Below are 23,241 nucleotides of genomic sequence, written 5' to 3' on the forward strand. Positions count from 1 at the left end.
AAATGAATAACAAGTTTCTTCACTTTTTTTCTAAGGTTATTGTTTGGAAAGTCATGACTCTGTCCTGATAAAGCTCTCCTTCTTTATGCTTATCTTGAACAAATGTCAGTGTTGACTCCCATTCCTCTCTCTCTTCACAAGGTTCATAAAACTGACCTGATTGCCATCACTTTCTGCCAAAACAGGAAACAGAGAATGAGAGGATCTGACCCTTGTGGAGGATTCTAGAATAACCGTAGGAACCTTAAGCCAGAAGTGTCTTTCTAGCTTCTCAAACGAAGACAAGTCCAGGTGGCATTATATACCCAGAGAGGACGTGGCAGTAATCAGCTTCCATTCCTAGCGCTCTATAGATTAGTGGTGAGGAACACAGAGTCTAGAGTCAGAGTGGCTTTTAGATCTTCCCTTTTCTGTTCCGTTTCTGTCTAGCCTTAGACACACGATTAGTGTCAATCTCTGCACCTCAACATCATCATCTTTTAAAAAGGGATAACAATAGCAAACCTCCCCCCAGAGAATTATTGTGAGGAGCAAATGAGCTAATATACATGAAGTGTCTGACATGCAGTAAGCCCTCGGTACAAGTTAGGAAATTCTTCCTTGCGGGAGCCGTTCTGTCCATGCTGTGGATGTCACTGGCCCGCAGCCATTCATACGAACTTTCCAAGAGTCCATAGCATCAAAAATAATGTTACTTTTCCTTTGAATTTCAGTTTTTAAATTATATCTTCACCTCTAAGAAAATTGTATTTCAACAGAGTCTTGTGAGCCTTACCCAGCCTTATATACTCCCCTACCCTGGGCAAATGAATCAACACAACTAAGTGATAAGAGCAATTTTTTAAACTATTTCTTCCATAGGTTTACAGAAATTGCTGGGAATTTGAACACTTGTTCAAACAGTGTGTAATTCTTCATGCTATCATCAGCACTGGGAAGGAATAGTGCATTTAAATCTCTAATTAATCTGTGCTGAACATACTCTTAGTTAATAAATCTGTTAAGCTGGTGTGTGGCAGGAGTCAAAAGTCTTTATTGGGTTTCCCTGTAAAATAGTAGGATTAGCGCAGCAGATATCACTAATTCTCACACGTCTTACTCCCAACTTTGTGATTAAAGCTTGCTGTTTTCGTGAAAAACTAGGTGTTAACAAGTTCGTCTCAAATAACCATACAATCAAATCTTAATAACAAATAAATGCAATATAAACCCAATAGAAGTTTATAACAAATGGCCTGAAATAGTATTCCTGAAATCATTTAATGAACCCAATAAGGAGAAAAGCAACAGCAAATGAATTCTTCTCCTTTGAAAACAAAACCAAAAAAACCCTTAAGTCAATGCACAAAATAGTTGTCACATAGAATATTTTGCAAAGAAATTAATACTACCCTTCAGTTTGTTAGTCCTTTTACTTCCTCATCAAGCTTTGTGAGCATTACTAAATAAAGCATCATTTCTACAACTTTTTATTTTCATTCCACGTTTTACATTGGAACACAACTTTAGCAGTACAATACGTTTCTTCCATTACAATGATTTGTTTCACTAATGGAGCTTTGCCAAATGTAGGCATTTGTTTTCGTCAGTGTGGCTGACATAAGTATTTTGTTAGTCCTTACTAACTAGCCTTGCCACATATAGATAATACAAGAATATATTTGATCATCTTTTCTAATGAGAAATGTGTGCCCTCAACATGTTTGCATGAAGTCAGTGAACTTTTAAGGTGGCACAGAAGATTCTGCATCATTTTAAATACCAGCTTCCAGTTAGGCCAGCTATTTCTCTGTCAGCCCTTCTAAGAGGGTTTGGCTATATTTTGTCAGAGAGTTTGAAAACGGTCCCAGTGGTACCAGCCTGTTTTACTAACAAGGAGATGTGTTTCAAAAGGGGTGTGGCTTCATCTCTGTGATAAAGCTGTGGGATCAGCTAGGATTAGTGGGTCAGCAAGCAGATAGCAAAAGAGCTAATGAAACATCCATTTTTGATGAGAGATGCAAGGGGTAACCTTATCTAAAACATCTTTAAGCTCCAATTAAAGGTCAAAGTGTACTTAGCATGAAGGTTTTTAGATTCCTGAAGGCATCACAAATTTTGATTATGATATTCTATTATGATGTCGCCTGAGTGCAACTACTTCCACTTTCTACCTGAAGTATGGTTCTGACATGTGGGGCGTATCTAGTTGAGTTAGCAGGGCCCATCTCCAAGAAATCTACAAAAGTTCTAGGACTTACTGGGAGGCCTCTTACACTTAGGTAAGTAAGAACCATCCAGGAGGAATTTGAACTAGTAAGGAAACCTTGGCGGTGGAAGAATAGATCCTAAACACAGCCTGATGCTTGGCACTTGGATTTTCCTCCCACCTCAGTCCTACCTATACTTATGGTGAACAGAATTATCACACATAAAAGCTAAAATAGGTGTCCTACAGACCTCTGCTTGATCTAGCCCCTGCTTGCCTTTCTGGTCTTATGTTACCCCATCCCCCATTCCCCTATTCTTTAGGCTCTAATCACATCATTTCTCGAATGCACCATGTTCCATCAGATAACAGAAACTTTACTCTTGCCTCTGGTGTCACTGAAACCTCTTTCCTTGAGCCTTGCCTCAACTCCCTTCCTCACCCTTAAACACACTTCATAGAGATTCTTAGAAACACCTTCGCACAGAGGAAGAATGATGTTTAAGAAGGCAATAAGATTCTAGGTCAGCAGTTAAGGGAAAACACCCATAAAACTTGAGTTATCTGACTCTGACCTCCATCTGTCCCCCAAGTAGGCAAGCAAACTGAGGTTGTATTTTTAAAACTGGAGATGTGTTTTCAAAAAAAGATTTATGACTTAGGACTCTTTCTCTCTCTCTTTTTCCCCTTCTCTTTCCCTGTCTCTTTATCAGAAAACAATGTATGAGGTTTAGGACCAAAGCAATTATTCTCATCTAAGTTCTAATTCCCAAACTGGTTCCTTTAATAAATAAGGAGATAGAATCATTGCATTTTACAGATTTAAGAATGGGTTTGGAAATCATATAGGCCAAGCCAGGAAAATGAAGGAGCCAGGAGGTCAAGTCACTTGCTCAGAATTGCACATCTAGTTGCTGAAACTCAGGTTGACATTCACAGGTTAGTTTGTTTGCACTTTTAGCTTTCAATTTAGAGGAAAAAAGAAGAGTGAAGTGTCACACTATGGAATTAAGCTGAGTTGACCTATAATTAAAAATCAAAGTCATACCATCCAGACTATCTACTCTGCTTAACATTCATGACGGTCACAAGTGTATCTCATAAATTACAATTATTTCTTTGGCCCCAAAAATCAATTTGGCAGATAGATGCTCCATTTATATACAGAACCCCACTTCTACATTTATCTTAGGACTAGGTGTGAACGACAGGGTGGAATACAGCTAAAGGGCATACATTGAGGGAAATGAATTATATATGATATTGCGTATCTTACTTTAATATCAACAATAATCTTTCATTTTTCAAGCATATTGCGTATAAAATGGCCATTATAAACTCCCTGCACCACAAGCAAACAACAGAAGTTTATCATATGGCAAATGATGAATGCTCTCACCTCCAAGTTACCTTGGGCGTAGTCAGGATGCATCTCAAAAAGTATGTTAAATATCTTTCAACTCTCTCTGCAGTGATTGCTATAAAAAGAAGATAATGATAAAGGCACCAAGCTTGACTTTCTTCAGGGTTAGATTTACAGGAAAGAAGGGTTACACTACAGGAAAAAAATAATTAGCAAGAATTTCTGAGAAATTAGGTAACTTTTGACACTTGGAAGCATTCATTCATTTATTCATTTATTCGTGCAAGAAATATTTGTTTAAAAACGTCTATAATATGTCAGATACTCATCTGGCCTCTAGAAATAGGATTCAGAACAAAAAGCCCTGCCTTTTAAAGGAGTTTACATTATCTTGGGGAAGTTAGATGAATTTAAAGTGTCAGGTGGTGATAGGGGCTATGGAGGTGAGAAACAGGTGAAGGGAACTAGTTTATGGCCCAGCAGGGAAGAAGGGAGTGGCTATGTTAGTAATTTACATAGGAAGGTGGTGCAGGTTACGGAAGTCCTTTTTAATAAAATGGCATTTCTTACTGACAAATGAAGAGAGAAATGAAGGAAACCAGGGACCAAGCCATGCAGATGTCTAGAGGGAGAAATTTCTAGGAAGAGAGAATAGCACATGTGATGACTCTGACACAGGAGTGTGCTGGGCTTTGATGTTCAAAAAACAGCAAGTGGTCTTCCTCTCTCCTCTTGCTTTATTAAGGGCATTGGGTGATGTCCATCAGCTTTAGTGCAGAAGGATCTTGTTTCTTAGTCTCAGATTCAAATGCTAATCTCTTCTGGAAACACCCTCACAGACATACCCAGAAATAATGTTTTACCAGCTACCTGGGCATCCTTTAGCCCAGTCAAGTTGACACATAAAATTAACCATCAAACTTGCCAAAATGGTATAACTTCAAGAAAAATACAAATTTTTAACTTTTAACATATAGCACTTCACTAACCAACAGCATCATTTTTTATATCATTTTCTGAAAGCAATATAATCGGCAACTGTTATTTAATAATTTAATTTTCTGGAAATGTATTCTTGAATCAAATTTCCTCACTTTGAATCACTTACTATCTGTCTAGTTCTGGTTATTTATTTAAGCTTTTTATGCCTCAGTTTCCAAATCTGTAGCATAGGGCTTATAACAGAATCTAACAGCAATCTCATGAGCAGAAGTGCAAATATATGTATATACACACCAAACTAAATGATAGCAGTCAAATTCAAAATAGTGTATTAGAAAAGTTAGGTTTATTCAGGAAATGCAAGATTAGTTAATAATTTAAAATCAATCAACATGACTTACGACATCAGAAAAATAAAGAAGAATCATATGGTCATCTCCATATTTGCAAAGAAAGCAATCAACACACATTAATTTTGAAAAACTTATCATACAAGTAATAGACAGAAAAGAGTTTTATTAATTAGATGAAGAGAATCTACAGAAAAATAAAAACAACTTACAGCTAACCCTATGGATGAGACAAAACTTTTCATTATTATTATATTCAGTCAAAATTTTACTAGAGGTTTTAGAAAGTTCAAAAAGGAAATTTTAAAAGTTAAACTTATAAGAATCAGAAAGCAAGAAATTAAAGGGTATTACTTTTATATAACATAATTGAATACATAGAAAATTCAACAAATTCAATTAATAATTAAATGTAGAAAATTACAAAATGGAAGAGCATATATAACAATTCCTACAGAGTAGCAAAACAATTAAAAAATTTTTAAAAGTTAGCATTTACCATAGCATCACAACATCAAATATCTAAGAATAAATCTAACAACATGTGCGTGACTTCTGGACAGAAAACTATAAAACTCTATTGAAAGAAATTAGAGAAGACAAATAAATAGAGGAATACACCATGTTCATAGATTGGAAGACTCAATATTTTAAAAATGTCAACTCTTGACACGCTGTTTCATACATTCAGCGCACCCCAATTAAAATCTTGACAGGAATTTTTGTGGCAATTGACAAGTGAATTCTAAAATGCATATGGAAAGGCAAAGGCCAAAATAGTGAAGATGAGAATTTTGGAAGACTTGCATTCCTAGACATCAAGCCTTCTTATTAAAGTACAATAATTATATTCTATTCCATGCCATGTACCGTCACCTGTTTTACCACAAAGGTATCAGAGCAATGCAATGGAAGAAAGGATATTTTTTAAATAAATGATGCTGAATCAAATAGGCATCAGTATGGGAAAAGTATGCATTTCAGTGCCTATCTTAAGCTACATATAAAAGGCCATTCCAGATGGATTATAGATCTAAACTTGAATAACAAAAGATAAATCTTCTGTAAAATAAAGTGGAAAAACAGCTTCATGATTATGAGATGATGATATTTAGAAGGAGAAGTAAAGTAATAGTCGTATTTCTTGTACTCTGAAGCCAGCACAGGGCACAGACACTGAGAAGTTCATGTATATTGTCACTTAGCTACCAGCTCACCTAGTTAGTATTGGGCAGCAAGCAGAACTTTGACTCCTTCCACTCCCACCAGATCTCCTCCATCAGTCTCTTAGAGGCCTGAACCAAGCACATGAGTAGCTCCATAGCAAATAAGGTAGAAAAGTCCAGATGAAAGCCTCTAGAACTGCCTCTCCCTACCAAAATAATAAACCAAAGCAAATAAGATATTCTTAGAGTGTTTCAGAGATAAATTCTATCAACGAGGTTTTGAAAGATGCAGTGTGGTGATCCTACCACATCCTCATTCAACTTGCCTATTTGGCCTGTGCAGAAGACAGATGGGGCTCAGAAAATGACAGCGCATTATTGTAAACTTAATCAGGTGGTGAAACCCAGTAACCCAATTGCAGCTGCTGGTCCAGATGTAGCATCATTAGTGGAACAAATCAACATATCCCCTGGCATTTGACAAATGCTTCCTCTCTCTCTCTCTCCCTCCCTCCCTATCAGTAAAGACCACCAGAAATAATTTACTTTCTGCTGGCAGAATCAGCAGTACAGGACAATATTAATTCTCCAGTCCTATGCCATAATCTAGTCTACAGGGACTTCTATGGCATCTTCATTCCACAAGGCATCATTACATTGATAATCCATTACATTTATGATATCATGCTGATTAGCCATATGAGCAGGAAGCAGCGGCTACTCTAGACTTCTTGGTCGGATACACGTACAAAAGAGGAAGGGAAAGAAATCCCACAAAAATTCAAGAACCTGTCACCTCAGTGGAATTTCTAGGGGTACAGTGGTCTGAGGCATGTTGAGATATTCTTTCCAAAGAATATCTCCATCTGCTTCCTTCTATCATTAAAAGAGAACCCAAATGCCTAGTGTACCACTTGGATTTTGCAGAACCATAATCCTCATTTGGGAATGCTACCCTAACCAATTTGTTCAGCAGCCAGGTTTGAGTGGGGCCCAGAAAAAAATAATTCTTCAGCTGCCCTAGCGCTTGGACCGTATGATCTGGAATGATCCGATGATGCTTGACATGTCTATGGCAGATCGGGATGCTTTACGGAGACTTTGGCAAGACCCCATAAGTAGAACACAGCGCAAACATTTAGCATTTTGAATTAAAACTGTGCCGTCCTCTGTGAATAACTATTATCATTTTGAGAAAGAACTTCAGGCTTACTACCAGGGCCAAGGAAAGAACAAATGCTTGATCATAGACCACCAAATTTATCATGAGACCTTAGCTGCTTATCATAAAGTGGGTGTTACCTGACCACCAAACCATTAGGTTGGACACCATAATTGCACTTTATTGTTGAATGGAAGTGGTATGTAGAAGATGGAGCTCAATCATACCCTAAAAGCAAATATAAGTTGCGAGAGCAAGTGGCCCATATGCTCACAGGCCGTATTCATACTGCGTTGACTCCCCCTTCTCAACCTCCTCTCATGGCCAGTAATTGGAATTGAAATATTGCCTACATCCAAGTATGCAATATTACCTTTGATAAGTATGATCATCTTACAGCAGGGGAAAGTTGGACCTAAGTCCATAACATTAAAGGCATAATATCCATTGTTTGCAAAATATCACAACCTCGCATTCTAATTTGAAAGACTATTTACAACAAACACAGGGATAGAGAAACTGGAGGTTTATGCAGGATAATGTCTCTCTGCCTGACTTTCCCATCTCCATTGCTCTCAGCCATAGTTCTCTGTATTTCCTTCATAGAAGTCTTCATAAAAAATTTTTGTCTTTTGCTTATTTATTGTCTGACGTCTCATTATTGTGTAAGCTCCACGAGGATGTTTACTTTCTCTGTTTTCTTTATTTTTCCCAAGTAGTAAGGACAATGACACACAGTAGGTTCTCAATAAATATTTAGTAAGTAAAGTGATTCAGAGAACATGAACATCATGAATTGGGCATAAAGAACTGACAACTGGAGCATGTGGTTAGCTGTCTTGACATATGCGGCATTCATGGCTGACCTCTGCCCTAGTTCCCATCTCGTGGAAAGCCATCCTTGCCATCTTTAAATTTTTGCTCTGTAGGGTTGTAAGGGGGATTGTTTCAAGGTCGCCAATTTCTGAGTACTTGACATTTCTGATACGATTGCCCTTGCATTTTTCTCAACGAAATGACATCACAAATTTTTTCCAAAATGAAGTGAAAAATGAAGGTGAATAAATAAATAAATAATGAAGGGACTACAGTCCAACTAATTATGATCACAATATCAGAAAGTTCATGTTAATATGAAGTGTGCGCCATTTTGCTTTGCCTTTATTCATAATCTAGAAAATGGTGGCAGGAAATCCTTGTGTCATCAAAAACAATCTCTCTAATAATCAATGAGACATAACCACTATAAATAATTTAAATTCTATCAAGTAAAAACAAAGATTTAACCGAGTTTTGCCAACTAGGCTTGGGGCGCGTAGACATCCCCGCAGCAGATGGGAACTGTCAAAGCCCATAAACATTCAAAATTGTAAGACACGACTTTCATATGACAGAAACCAGAAGAATTCATGCAAATCCATGAGTTCAACACACCTTATTTAAAGAGAGTGCTTGACAATCAAAAGAGGAGACGGTGCTGAAGCTGAGCATGTGGAGATATCTCAGGTTTTAATTAGTCAAATGTCACCATTTTCTAAATGGAGGCTCCTCTAGAGATAACCCTTTTTAAAATCCATTAAAAAACAATTTTTCTTCTACTGATCTTGGTGCTAATTCTATGCCAAATTATGATTTTTTTCACTATTCAAATCCTCAATGATATGCAATGTTAGAATAAGGTGACTAAAAAAAAAATCTTCCTAGTAGATCTGGCCAAATTAATTTTAAGCTAATCCATTTGGGATGGGTTCTGATTGTTATATGCTTGTAGCTATAAGAATCTTGCAGGTTAATATGGTGACACCTCTGGAATTTCTTTATAGGAGCAGAAATATATTGGGAATTAGTGGCTCACAGCCTATGACAATGTATTTGCATAGCAAGCGTACTTCTTTTACTCATTTTGTATGTCCATTTGGTGTTGCTGTTGATAGATGCTGATAGAGCTTTAGGAGAAGTGACAACCCAGCCACCATCAAATGTTACTCATGGGACTTCTGCTGAAATGTACACAGTAAAATAACTGACATATATATGGCACTTCATCATTTCAAAAAATGCTTTTATATACATGACCTAATTTGTTCCTGAAGTTAAATTAGTGAGGAGGATATTTTTATTGGCCCCATTTATAATAGAAGAAACTGAGGGTCAGGGATCCATGACAGTTCACATTCACAGCAAACAAAGGACCCAAGGACTAGAACCTTTCAGCTTCAAATCTCTTGATCTTTCCTACATACCATATTGAGGAAAGAATGAAATCCATCTTCTGAGAATATCGCAATGTTCAAAAAGAAACTGAATGATATCCATCATTACATATTCAAGGTCCACCTTCTGTATGTTAGGGCCTGCTGATGCAATGGAGAATGAGCCTCAGTCCCTATCCTTTATCCAGGCGGACAGGTGATTGTACTGTCGTCACTGTGAAAAGTGCTATGATGTGGTTTCCAGAGGAAATGGAATGTCTCACCCTAGACTTCAGATTTGAGTGGGTGTTGGTTAGGAGAAGGGGTAGTGTGTTCTTGGCACAGGGAACAGCATTTACGAAGGCACAGAAACAAGAGAGTGTGACTTAGTGAAGTAACGGAAATAAATCCAGTTTAATCCGAGGATACGGAGGCACCAGAGGATCATGACAGATGGGACAGGTGGAGCAAGCAAAGGCCAGATCATGGAGGACATTATAAATTACATTTTAAAGTTTAGACTTTGCTCAAAGAGTAATAGGGAGCTTTTTCAGCAGTTTAAGCATTTCATGTTCCTTGACAACATATTTTAAAGTTTCATATGCAATACTAAATATAAGAGAAGATCTATTTTGGAGCATGTTGGATCTTCTTTGGAAACCTGCCAATGAGTGAAATCACAAGTGGCCGAAGGACCTTAGAAGGAGTACGATTTCTGCTTCAGGTCAATATAAATTTCATTCTCAATGTAATACCAATGTACACAGACATAATTGGCCCTAAGAAGAATTAATAATATAAGAAACCCACAAGCTTTTAATAACTTAGCTGACCTATTCCTACTTGGGATAGATTTTCTTTTTTTACTTTAGTTGATTCTATAGATTAAATGGACTTAGTTATTTGAAATAAAATAATCTTCCAAACCTGAGAAAGATCCCCTGGGCCATTAGAAGATAAGCTATTTGCATGCCAAACTGGAAGGTTCAGCATATGGTCCCTAACATTTGCATAAATAAAATCTTAAAAAAGCATTTTCAATGAGCTGCCTTTCAGTGAGGTGTCTTCCATCCATGACACCTAAATTATGTTTCTTTCATAAACAGATAACCTCTTTAAATGTTGTCCTAAAGTAATATTTTGTTTATGCTATTTTTCCTTATATAAACATCTTTAGTGTTAAAAATAGAAATAAGCAAAAAGAAAAAGATTAAAATTTCTCATAATAGGGGAATATTTTCTTTTGTTGATTTACAAAAATGAACTCATATCCCATGTCTTGATTTATGGTGATTATTAATATTTTTCCATTTAACTACATGTCATAGAACTTTTAAGTTTACTCATTTAAATATATTGTGATGAGCATTGCACTCCATCTTATGAATACAACTTTCTTAGCCAATCCTTTATTGCTAGACGTTTAAGTTGCTTTGTTTTTTTAAATCGTAAGTAGCAATCTAATTTATGACTTGGGATTAAATAACATCTAGTGGTGCAATAAGAGTAAAAATATACTAGCCACCAAATATGTTTATCAGCCCCAAAACTGTTCTACATTAGTATGATCAGAGCAAAGATGTATCTTTTGTTTGTGTACCAGCCTCCATAAAGAGATTAATATCAAATATTAAATTACTTTAAGAAATTGTATTTGTATGCACTCTAAGGTCATCAAATGCCAGAGCAAACTGCCGTGAATAATCAATACAAGCAAAGTAACCTTTAACATTGATATGGGGCTGAATAAATAGACTTAAGAAAGAAAGAATGCTTTTGTGAATATTGTCACTTAGTTCCTAGCAGAGAACATCTTGCGCTTCAGGACAGATAAGACATATCCCCAAAAGATGACCGTGAAACCACAGAATGAGGGGCAAACAAGCAGTCTCAATTTGACCTGAATGGATATCTTCAGTCTTGGCTGGAGTCTACATGAGCCTATGCTAGCAGAGAAACTTGGCCAATGGTCACAGTGATACACATCTGTGGGCCATTGTGGTGATTCAGAAATGCCAGTTTCCCACCTGCAAAGTTAAAGGATTGAGCTTCAGTGACCTTGACCAAATGGAGTGCCCAAATTTAGAGTCTGGTCTCTGAAGTCAGACTACCTGCATTTGAATAAGAACTCTACCTCTTCCTATCCGTTTGACTGTGAGCAAGTTCTTTGGGCCTTAGTTTCCACTGGAGAATCTAAGAACATCTTACTAGGCTTGTTGGGAGGCTTAAGTAAAATAATCCATGTAGAGTCCTTAGTTCAGTACCTGGTTCAAAGTGCATACTTGGTAAATATGTGTTACTGATTTCTCAAATTTGTAAAGAGAGGTGGAGTCAAGAAACAAATGACAGCTGTCTGTCAAGACCATTTCTCATTTCTTTCACTTGGTACTAGTTCAAAAAGGAGTGAAGGCAAGATCTTAAAACAGTCTGGTATGTCAAACCTTATTTAAAAGAGGAGGAGAAAGAGAAAGAAAAGGAGAAAGAGGAGCAGGAGGGGAAGACAGGAAGAGAAGGAGAAGAGCATTCGATAATGTACAATTGCATTTAGATATACACCATTACAAATTATAATGTAAAACAAGTAAGGAAAAAGAGCAAATCACAGCTGTTAAAATGGTGCTATCGAGAGCAGAAATATCTAAGATCCTAAAATAAGTCACCTTGTATGAAATTATTTTCTTCTAGAAAACAGAAGACCAGCTTGAAAGTGATCTTTGGTAATTTAATATCTCTAGGTCTTAGCCTTGTCATTTGAAAAGTGAGAGTTTTAACTAATTATCTTTTAAACAATTTAATTATTTGTAATACCCCTGATTTTATGAAACTATTAAATACGATAAATTCCAATAAAAGCAAAGAAATTGGAGCTCCCTTAGGAAATTCTTTATTAAAAGAGAGTTTTACTTAAAGCAAGATAAGGGTAAGTATTTTTCCTTCTGCTTGTGCAAAGATCACTGAAGCTAAGAGAAACACTAATTTAAAAGAAAAATATAATCAAGGGGAAATGGCAAAGAAACAAGAAAAAATTCCATGTTGTCTGGAAACAAAAGTATTAGGTAGAAATTTCATATCTGAAAATAGACTATGTACATAACAGCCAAATTCATTCTGAATCATTTTAAATATGCTTATTATTTTTTTATTATAAAATACTTTCTCATTGCAAACAAATCCATTTGGGAAGTGGAAAAAAAGATGGTAATTCAAGGTTCTAAACTATTATAATTAAAGATCAAATAACAAACCGTTATTAATTTTCATTTGTAGTGATTAGAACGGGTATGGGGTAGCACATTCCTCTATCTTTGAAAAAACTTTCTTCTCTAAATGTAAAGTATATATTAAAAAGTTAAATCACCGGTGGTCCCATTTTCTACAGATAATCACCAGTAATAGTTTTGTATGTATCCATATATATCTTACTCATTCTCATTCTCTCTCTCACATACATTTTTTGTTTGAAAGTTGTTAGTTTTATTTTTCATATAATCTTTCAATTGCAAGTAAATTCTTAAGGAAAAAAAGAAATTTCAATTAATGAATCAAGAATATTTCAGAACACCCAAGGGTAAAAGAACAGTGAGGTATGAAGACATACTGGAATCAAGAAGAAGAAATCCTCAGAAACCCATCGTCTCCACTACTCTTTTCTCTTTCTCTGGGGCCATTTAGTCTCATGTCTGCTGCTTTCTGCACATCTGCTGTTTTATTTCTCTCATTGCTTTGGCTTCTTCAGAGTTCTGGAGTGTAAGCGTTCAGTTCTTGTAACCATCCCAGATAAAACTAGGGCCCCTTAAACTCAATTCCAAATTCTTGGAAGGGAGAATCTTGGCTCCATTCATATTAGGAATTGAATGGGGCATGCTGTAGTTCTCAAGAAGATGGGCACGTGGGCTTAGTAGACACTGAGTGTCTTAGGTCACTTAGTTCACTGTACTGTGGCCATCTTTTGTGTCAGTGAGTATAAATCTACATCATTATTTTAGAGGCTTCATGATAACCTCATTATACAAACATTACTTGAATTCTTTAATTCCTCTTCATAGGGTACTTAGATTTGAGCATATTTGTAAGCACACATTATGTCCTTAGGAATAATTCCTATAAATGGTTCAGAGGATGTGCATATATATATATTTCTTTTTGTCTAATTGCTTTCCAGAAAATTTGCATCAAGTTTGTGCTTAGTTGATGGCCATTGATGAATGACAGTGCTTATTTTTCCAGTCTCACTCTACAGTAAAGGCAATTTCTGCCCTCAGAAATGCAAGGTTTTAAGTGAAAAATATCTCTAAGTGGTAACCATTCACTTTTTTCTATATTCTTTTATTAAAATACAATTAACATAGATTAAAATTCATCCTTTTTGTGTACAGTTTAACAAGTTTTAATGAGCAAATGCAGTCATAAAACTACCACCACAATTAAGATATACAACTGTTCTCTCACTCCAAAAAATTCCCCCAGGTCCCCTTGTAGTCAACCTCTTCCCTACTCTAGCTCCTGGCTAACACTGATCTGTTTTCTGTCCCTAAAGTTTTGATTTTTTCCAGAAAGTCATATAAGTTGAATAACATTGTATGTAGCTTTTTGAATCTGGTTTCTGTCTTTTAGCATCATGCACGTGAGGTTTATTGTAAGTGGAATCGTGTTCAACAAATTCATAAATTGAAATCCTAATCCCCAGAACCTCAGAATGTGACCTTGTTTGAAAATAGGATTATTGTCGATATGATTAAGTCAAGATGAGGTCATACTTGAATAGGATGGACGCCTAATCCAATATGATCGGTGTCCTTACAAAAAGAGGAAATTTGGGCACCGACAGGCACACGGGGAGAATGCCATGTGAAGATCAAGACAGATCAGGGTGATGCTTCTACAAGCCAGGGAACATCAGAGATTGCCAGCAAACCAGCAGAAGCTAGGAGAGAGACATGAAGATTCTTCCTCACAGCCCTCAGAAGGATCTGAGGACTTCCAGCCTCCAGAACTGTGAGAAAATAAAATTTTGTTGTTTAAGCCACCCAGTTTGTGGTACTTTGTGACCACAGCCCTAGAAAACTGATACAAGGTTGTTCCATGATATTGCATGTATCTATAGTTTGTTTCTTTTTGTTGCTGAGTTTTATTCCATTGCATGGATGTACCACGCATTGTTCATCTGTTCACCAATCGAAGGGCATTTAGGTTGCTTCCAATTTTTGACGATTACAAATGAAACTGCTATAAACATTTGAATACAGATTTTTATGTGAATATAACTTTTCATTTCATTTAAACAACTAGAAGTAGGATTGCTGGGCCATATGATGTGTATGTTTAAGAATATAAGAAATTGCCAAACTGTTGACTAAAGAATCTTCCCCATTTTACATTCCTACCTGCAGCGTATGAACACTTTATTTGCTCTGCATCTTCACCAGAATTGGGCATTATCATTCTGTTTTGTTTTAGTTTGTCTTTTATTATCATTATAGGTGTGGAGGGACATCCCATTGTGGTTTTAACTTGCTTTCCTGTAATTATTAATGACGTTGCACATTTTTCATGTGACAATTTGTCATTCCTGTATTTCCTTTGGTGAAAAGTTTGTTTAAATTTTATGCTCATTTCTTTATTTAATTGGTTGCTTTCTTATTGTTGAGTTTTGAAAGTTCTCTATATATTCTGAATATAAGTCCTTTATAAGATATTTGACTTGCAGATATTTTCTCCCGATCTGTGGCATGTCTTCATTTTCTTAGCAATGTCTTCCAAAAAACAGAAGTTCTTAGTTTTGCCTAATATAAAGTCACAAAGATTTTCTCATATATTTTCTTGCAGAAGTTTTATCATTTTTTAGCTTTATATATAGGTCTATAATCCATTTCAAGTTAATTTTTTATATACTGCAAGGTAGGGATTGAAATTATTTCATTTTTTTGTTTTGGGGTTTTATTTGTTTTGGATATAGATATTCAATGGTTTTAGCACCATTTCTTAATTTGTTAAATTTTAAAAATTTTGGTGTCTATCTTCTTGTTGAATATTGGTCTGTAGTTTTCTTTTAACATCTTTTATTTGTGATATCAGTTCAATGCTGGCTCCATAAAATAATTGGAGAAGTATTTCCTCCTCTTTAACATTTTGGAAAACTTTGTGGAGAATGGGCATTATTTCTTCTTAAATGTTGGGAAGAATCCACCGGCAATGTCATCTGAGTCTGAAGTTTCCTTTGTGGGAGACTTTGTAGCTACAAATTCAGTTTCTTTAGTAGAAATAAGCTGTTCATGTTGTCTATATTTATCATCTCTCTCTATCTTTATCTCTGACTTTTTGGGACATCCTAGTAGTTTGTGTCTTTTAAAGAATTTTTCCATTTCACGTAAATTATAGAATAAATTGACATAAATTTGTTTATAATGTTTTCTTATTATTCTTTCCAATCTTTGTAAGTTCCGCAGTGATCTTCCCTCTGTCATCCCTGATATTAGCAATTTGTATCTAATCTTATTTGCTGATCAGTCTGACTGAAGATTTGTAAATTTTATTGATTCTGTCAGAGAACCAGCTTTTGATGTCATTGGTTTTCTCTATTGCTGATCTGTTTTGTATTTTCATTGGTTTCTATTCTTATACTTATTATTTCCTCTGTTCTGCTTACTTTGGGTTTAATTTGTTCTAAATTTTTTAGTTTTTAAAGACGCTGCAAGTTTTCTGGGTGTTTTTGTTGTTGTTGTTGCTGTAAATCCCCTCTAAAACATGCCACAGCTGCACAACAGAGTTTCTGATAGATTGTTTTAATTTTCCTCCAGCTCAAATATTTTCTAATCTTCCTTTTGATTTGATTTTTAGTTTTCTGTAAGTTATTTAGTTCCCAACCTTTGGAGACATTTTAAAGATAACTTTCTATTACTTATTGTTAATTTAATTTCATTATGGTCATATTTTGTATTATTTGAATTCTTTTAAATTTATTGAGACTTGTTTTATGGCTTAGAATATGAACTGCTTTGAAAATTTCTGTAGGCACTTGAAAAAATGTACATCCTGCTTTTGTTGGGTGAAGTGATAATCTCTAAATGTCAGCTAAGTGAAGTAGGTGATTGTGTTGTTCAAGCCTTCTGTATCCTTATGGATCTAGTTTTGGTTATACAATTTCTACCAATTATTGAGAGAGTGGTGTTGATATATTTAGCTGTAATTTTTCCTTGGTTTAGTTATCCTTTCAGTTATGACAGTTTTGTTTCATGTATTTTGAAGTTTATTATTAGGTACATAAATATTTGTAATTATTATGTCCTTATGATTAACTGACCACTTTATCTTTATGAAATGACTTTCTTTATCAGTAGTAAACTCTTTGCTCTGTAATCTAAACTGTCTAATATTATATAGGCATTCCTATATAGTGTTAAAATGATATATTCTTTTCCATCCTTTTGCTTTCAAATTCTTTGAAGTGTTAATTTAAAGTCAGTTTCTTATAGGCAAATAGTATAGCCTTTTGAATGCAATCTGACAAACTGACAATCTCTGCCTTTTAATTGCGATGTTTAGACCATTTATATATAATGTGATTATTGACATGGTTGAGTTGAAAACTATAATCCTATTATTTGTTTTTTTCTTTGTTCTTTCTGTTTGTTCCTTTTTTTCCCCTCTTTTCCTGCTGTATTTTGGATGAAGTATCTTTTATGATTTCATTTTATCTCTACATTGGTTTTTAGTTCTAACTTTCTGTGTGTGTTTGTTTATCACTTGCTTTCAGGGTTTTTGGTATATATCTTTAACTTACTATAGTCTACTTTCAAATAGTATTATACCACTTTATACACAACTGAATATTCCCATTTCACCTGTCCCAGCATTTTTAATATTGCTGTCATAAATTTTACTTCTGCATTGATTATAAACCCCACAATTCACTATTATTACTCTTACTTAAATAATTGTCTTTTAAACTGATTTTTAAAATAAAAAATTAATTTATATGTATCTACATGCTACTAATTCTGGTTCTCTTCATTCTTTTGTGTATATACAGATATCTATCTTGTATAATTTTCCTTCTGCCTGAAGGACTTCTTTTGACATTTTTATACTGCAGGTCTAATAGTAATTAATTTTTTCATCTTTTGTATCCTAGAAAAATATTTACTTTGCCTTAGTTTTTGAAAGATTTTACACTGGATATAAATGTCCAGATTGACAATTTTATTTTCTTCTTGTCCTTCAAAGATATTGTTCCATGGTCTCCTCGTTTGCATTATTTTCTAAAAAGAATTCTTTGTCATACTGATCTTGTTTCTCTATATGTACCATGTCTTTTTTCTGTAGCTGCTTTTAAGATTTGCCTCTTTATCACTGACAGTAAGCAATTTAACTATGGTGTACCTTGTTTCAGCTGTCTTCATTTTCCTGTGCTTTGTTCATTGAGGTTTTTTTCATTTCCAGAAACATTTCTGATTATTTCTTCAAATATTCTTGCATTTTTTTGAAATACTCTTGATATTTTTTTCTGGGATTCTCAAGTCATGTGGAAATAGTTTGATCTTTTTTGAACCTTGTTTCTGAGATTTGCTAGGTGGGACAAGAAAAGCCTTTAGTCCAGGTCTAATTCTTTTTCCACTATCGAGGCAATAACATTTGGAAACACTACTCAGTGATCCATGTTGTAGAAGGCTTTTCCTATCTTAGCTGTTGAGAACATCAACTCTTAAAGGCTTGGTGCAGCCCTAGGACTTTCCCATCTGCTCTTTACAGGTGGTCGTTTCCCTGGCTTGGTAGTTGGCTCACATGCATGCACTGATTAGTATTTAGCTGAAGACTCAGAGGAGGGAACGCTTGGCAGATCTCTAGAGCTCATTCTCTCTCAGTGCCACTTTCTCCTTATCACTATTCTGTCCTAGAAACCCCAGCTTCTTGTGCTCCTGTACCTTCCAGCTCTGTCTTCTTGGTGAAGAGTAACCACCTTGTTTGGCCTGCATTCTCTCCTGTACTATGACCCAGGTGGGGCAATCGTAGGACTTAGCTTGCTCATTTCCCCCTTCTCCAGTATCACTGAACTTCACTGGCTGTTGTCCAATATCCGAAAACCACTATTTCATAAATTTTTTCCCTAAACAACTAAAAATTTGTTTGGAGGGTAAAACTGGTCTTTTGCTCCATCTTGCCAGAAGTAGAAGTCTAGACATTTACTTTCCAAACACTGTGCTGTGTCCTCCAGACTCTACCATGTAGAAACCAAAGAGCTTTAACATTTGACTGCACACTCAATTACTGTGTAAATGAGGCCACACACAAAAATGGGGTTCTTTTCTTAAAAACCTTTTGTTACTGTCAAAAAAGTTTAGAGACGAAAAACGTTTGATTCAGTAAGTCTGTAAACGTTCTTCATGTTGAGCATCTGTTTGGATTTTAGCAAAATTTTTGGGTCCCCAGGCTTGAAATTAAAAATAAGATTATGTGGTCATTTGCAATTCAAATACAATTAATATTACTTCCAGGGACAAAGTCTGAAACCATCTGAATTAAATGAATTAAATCTAATCTTTTATGAGTGCAAAGCAATGAAACTGTAGAGAAAATTAGCTCAAATTTGAGCACAAATATTTCCTCTGCCTACAAATCACTTCCATGTATGTCAGATTTCCTTTATGTGTACCTGCAAATACACAATCAAGAGAATTCATTTAGGAGATGTTGGAAAACACGTAGATCCAGAAATGTTTTCCTGGTGTATTTTTCCCGTTTTAATCAATAGTTTTCAGACAAACTACTAAATTAAATTTATTTAGTGGGTGATTATGAAGTTTCACAACTTTTGTTCTGGAATTTCTTAGGTCATTTGTTCTAAGAAAAATTTGAGACAGAAAAGTGAAGCCAAGCTCTGGAGGGAAAAAATAATAATAATAATTTGATCTAAATCAGGTACATACTGAAGGTGGCTTGGGCTTGTTGCAAATGGGTCTAATGTACATATGTGGCTCTGAACGGTAATCATGTCAAACTTCCCTTCCTCAGACACAAACTTCTTTGATCTACGCTAAAAAGTCTAGTTGTGCCAACGTTCCACATTGCTATAAAAAAAAGTTTTGCCAAAAGTAATGGTGAAAACATAACTCTAAATTCCAGTGGGTGTTGAGTTTACCTAGACACAATTATGTGAATTGTGTTGGTGATTCAGAAGTAGACAAGAGATCAAGCTTAGAACTGAGTCAGACCACTAGTTGTGTTCCATAAAGCAAATCAAACGAATGAGTGGAAATTATCCATTAAAAGAAGTAAAACAACTTATAAAACCAGAGGTCAACTTGGGAATTATAATTTTGCAAAGAGCATCTATTTCAATTTAGAGAATTAAGAATTGTGAGCGTTACAAGAGTTGCTTTATGATAGCAAATCTGAGTTAATAATGCCATTCATCGGTAGCCAAGGCTGACAGACAGAATGTTTGCCCTCAAAAGTTTTTGATACTATGTCTTCTGTGTTTTCCTGTTTCCTCACTAGAACTGGATAGTCAATATGATTAATGCTTGTTTCAAAAAAGAAAAAGGACAGACCTGGGGATATTTATTACCTTCCTCAAGAATGTAGAAAGCACTAATGATAATATTTCTGTTAGCTGTGGTGGCAGAATTATGTATTTACATCTAACACTTTTTTTTTCTGTATAACAGGGATTACTTAATTACATAGTACTCATATCCAAGGAAATTAAAGTTATTTTAAAGTATGAAGAAGATCTTTTTAAGTGAAAGTTTTATTTACTGTTTCTGAAACATATATTGGACGTCAGAATTACCAACTTTTTAAGAATTATGAATACATCTCATACACAGTTTAAATTTCTGTATATATAACATATATATATAAAGTAATTTTGCTTTTAAAATCTAATAAGTGTATAACTTGAAAGGGAAATTCAAAAAGTATGGTTCCAAGACAGTGAACCATGTAGCTCAAATAACTTAAGACCTATTATGGCTATAATTACAACAGTGGAAAATTGGCAGTCCTTAAACCATGGAACTAACGTGAGTTAGTATAAATAATTACATGTTTATATAGTCCAATTTAACAAGGCTACTCTGGCAAAGCCCACTTAAAAATACAAAATAAAAGTTAAGAGTTTAAGCAATAATTAATTAATTCAGTATTAAAATCGACGTTGACCACAAGTGATCAGAAAAATTCTTAAAGAGCAAACCAGTAGGACAACTACATGCCAGCTCCCTTTTAGACATATATGGATGATAATATTTGAAATTGAAAGCATGTTTATTAATCCTGGCCACCATTTCAGTTTATGAAGTTGCATAATATGTCATCAAATAATTGCAATATGTGATGATTTATATTATATAAATTATATAATTTATATATACAGTTACATAATATATGTCACAATGTTGCTGTACATTTTGTAGTGTGGTAGAATTTACAAACCAGTTTCACATAATTTTTCTCATTCTGTTCCTTTAACAAACCTACAAGGCAGCCATTAATTCAATTATGATTATGCCCATTTTCCAGTTGAGGGCACTGAAAGTCTGAGAGGTTGTGCCTCCTGAAATTATTGGACTCCAAGGAGAGATTAGTCAGAATCCAGTCACCTAAGCTTGTTACTTAATAACAAAATAAGGTATTTCAAATGAAATAGGTAATTCTATTACATGGCTGTTATTGTCTAAATAGAACTTCTTAACTGAATGAAAAAGAACCCAGAAAGCCTACTTTTTTGAATGAAGGCCCTGTTAGAAGGAGTTGGTTCATGGTTTTCTGGTTGCATTCATCAAAACACAACTTCAAAACTGACCTGAATTAGAAAAAAAAAAGCTTCTCTTTTGTACTTATTGTATACTTTGCAATAAAAAACATTTTTACAAAAGTCAGACATTGCATTCAATCCAGGTGTAAACAAAACAAAATTCGGAAATAACCTACTGTATCTTTTAAATGATGTCACTTTATAATCTGACACTTCTGTAGCAGAAAGGGCAAAACAATTCCGGTTAAACAATTACGATGTGTCCTTTGTTTTCTTCTCTGAACTTTGCCATTTGAATTTGCCTTTGTTTTACGTACACACAACTCCAGACATGTGCTGAGACATAACCTTCTGACACTATCCATTTGCCAGAAAGACACAAATTGAAGACCTGAAATCTGGTACGCAATATATTGAAAATAAATGTGTCAGGAGATTTAGCACAGCAGCACATAAGGGGACACCTTCTTTTCTAAATCTGTACAAAGCAGGTGTCATGGTTGACGCATCAACCAAACTGCAAAGGAGAATGTGTTCACTCCAGATGCTAAGTCCGGAGCACTGGGGCTGTGAGCAGAGGACGAAGGATGGAGACATTCAACTTCTAATTCCATCTTGGGAAAGAAACAAAGGGAAATTTCTCAGGACTCACTCATAAGGGTTTGCTTGAGATTTCTGAGAAAGAAAATAATTCCCACTTATGAGAAATCCTTTGGAAACAGTCACCTATTTTCCACCAGATCTAGCTTGGGTCAGATATGAAGCCTGGCACCACTGTAATCATCCGATTGCCAGCCTGAGGATGAAGAGGCACATAGAGCAGAGCAGAACAAGACACTGATGAACTGGATCTGAAGCCTAACCGGAACTCCTGATCTGAGCTGGATCTGAAGTCTAATCAAAACTCCTGATCTGAACTGGATATGAAGCCTGATTGAAACTCCTGATGTCAACTGGATGCCTTGATCTTTGCCTCATCTTCAGTGAGGCAATGACTTCTACTTATTCAGCCATTTTAAACATATTTTTTTCTAGAAATTGTGGAAAAATAGATATGAAATATGTATACTATATATATTAATTTACACAGGGTATGAATCTATTATTATAGAATAGTTTTCTCTGTGGAGTCACTGATAAAATTCCAAAAAAGAGAAAGTTACCACATTGTTCACCTTGATACTCTTGTTTTGCTTATTTAGTGCTTGTTATGTTTCCCCACAATACCAAGAGCCAAAATAAGCATCATCATTTCCATCATCATCATCATCACAGTAATGGCTAACCCTTATTGAACATTTGCTGTGTATCTGGGAATTTGCGAAATGCTTTATAGGGATCACCACGTTTAATCCTTCCACCAACCTTTTGAAGGAGTTCCCAAATTTATTCTCATTTTGCAGATGAGAAAACAGGATCAGAATGTTTAAAAAATTTATAGTCTCAGATTGAGCATCATTAATGTGGCAAATGGCTAAATGATACTGTATGCTTATTAATTCTGACAACCTTACTAATATAAATCCTTTGACTATTTCCTATTAAAACATGTATTTGTATTCTCCCAGCATGAATCATTGTCTGATGTTATTTGCTTGCTATCTGCTTTCCTACCACTAGCATCAGAATTTCAGGAGGAAAGAGTTTTTCAGTCTCGTTGATTTTATTCCCAGTGCCTCAGCTAGTATCTAGCATAACAGACACTCAGTAAATACTGAATGAATGATGAATGAATGGACAAATGAAGATAGCTGCCTGTCTTAGTCAGTTCAAGCTGCTATAACAATTGCCATAGATTGGGGGGCTTAAATAACAGAAATTTATTTCTTACATTTCTGGAGGCTGGAAGTCCAAGATCAGAGTGCCAGCAGATTTGGTGTTTGGTGGCAGCCCTAGTCCTGGTTTGAAGAATGTGATCTTCTAAATGTGTACTCACATGGCTGAGAGTAGAAAGAAGGAGCAATTCTCATGCCTCTTCTTACAAGGACACTAATCCCATCATAAGGGCTCCACCTTCATAACCTAATGATTTCTCAAAGACCTCATCTCCATATACCATCACAATGGGAAATAAGGCTTCAACATATGAATTTTGAGGGGACATAAAATGCAGTCTATAATAT

General features: G+C 35.2%; 1 long non-coding RNA gene across 2 annotated transcripts in view; it reads left to right on the plus strand.

Moving 5' to 3' along the window:
- The first annotated feature begins 2,145 nt into the window (after window positions 1–2,145).
- LOC139083678 (uncharacterized) overlaps window positions 2,146–23,241 on the plus strand; it is a 90,327-nt gene continuing 69,231 nt past the window's right edge. For both annotated transcript variants that reach the window (XR_011540589.1, XR_011540588.1), the window contains exon 1: window positions 2,146–2,261. This is a non-coding gene — a long non-coding RNA (uncharacterized lncRNA). The remainder of the gene's footprint in view (window positions 2,262–23,241) is intronic.

Source organism: Equus przewalskii, chromosome 5 (assembly GCF_037783145.1).
Source record: "Equus przewalskii isolate Varuska chromosome 5, EquPr2, whole genome shotgun sequence".
NCBI classification, from domain to species: Eukaryota; Metazoa; Chordata; class Mammalia; order Perissodactyla; family Equidae; genus Equus; species Equus przewalskii.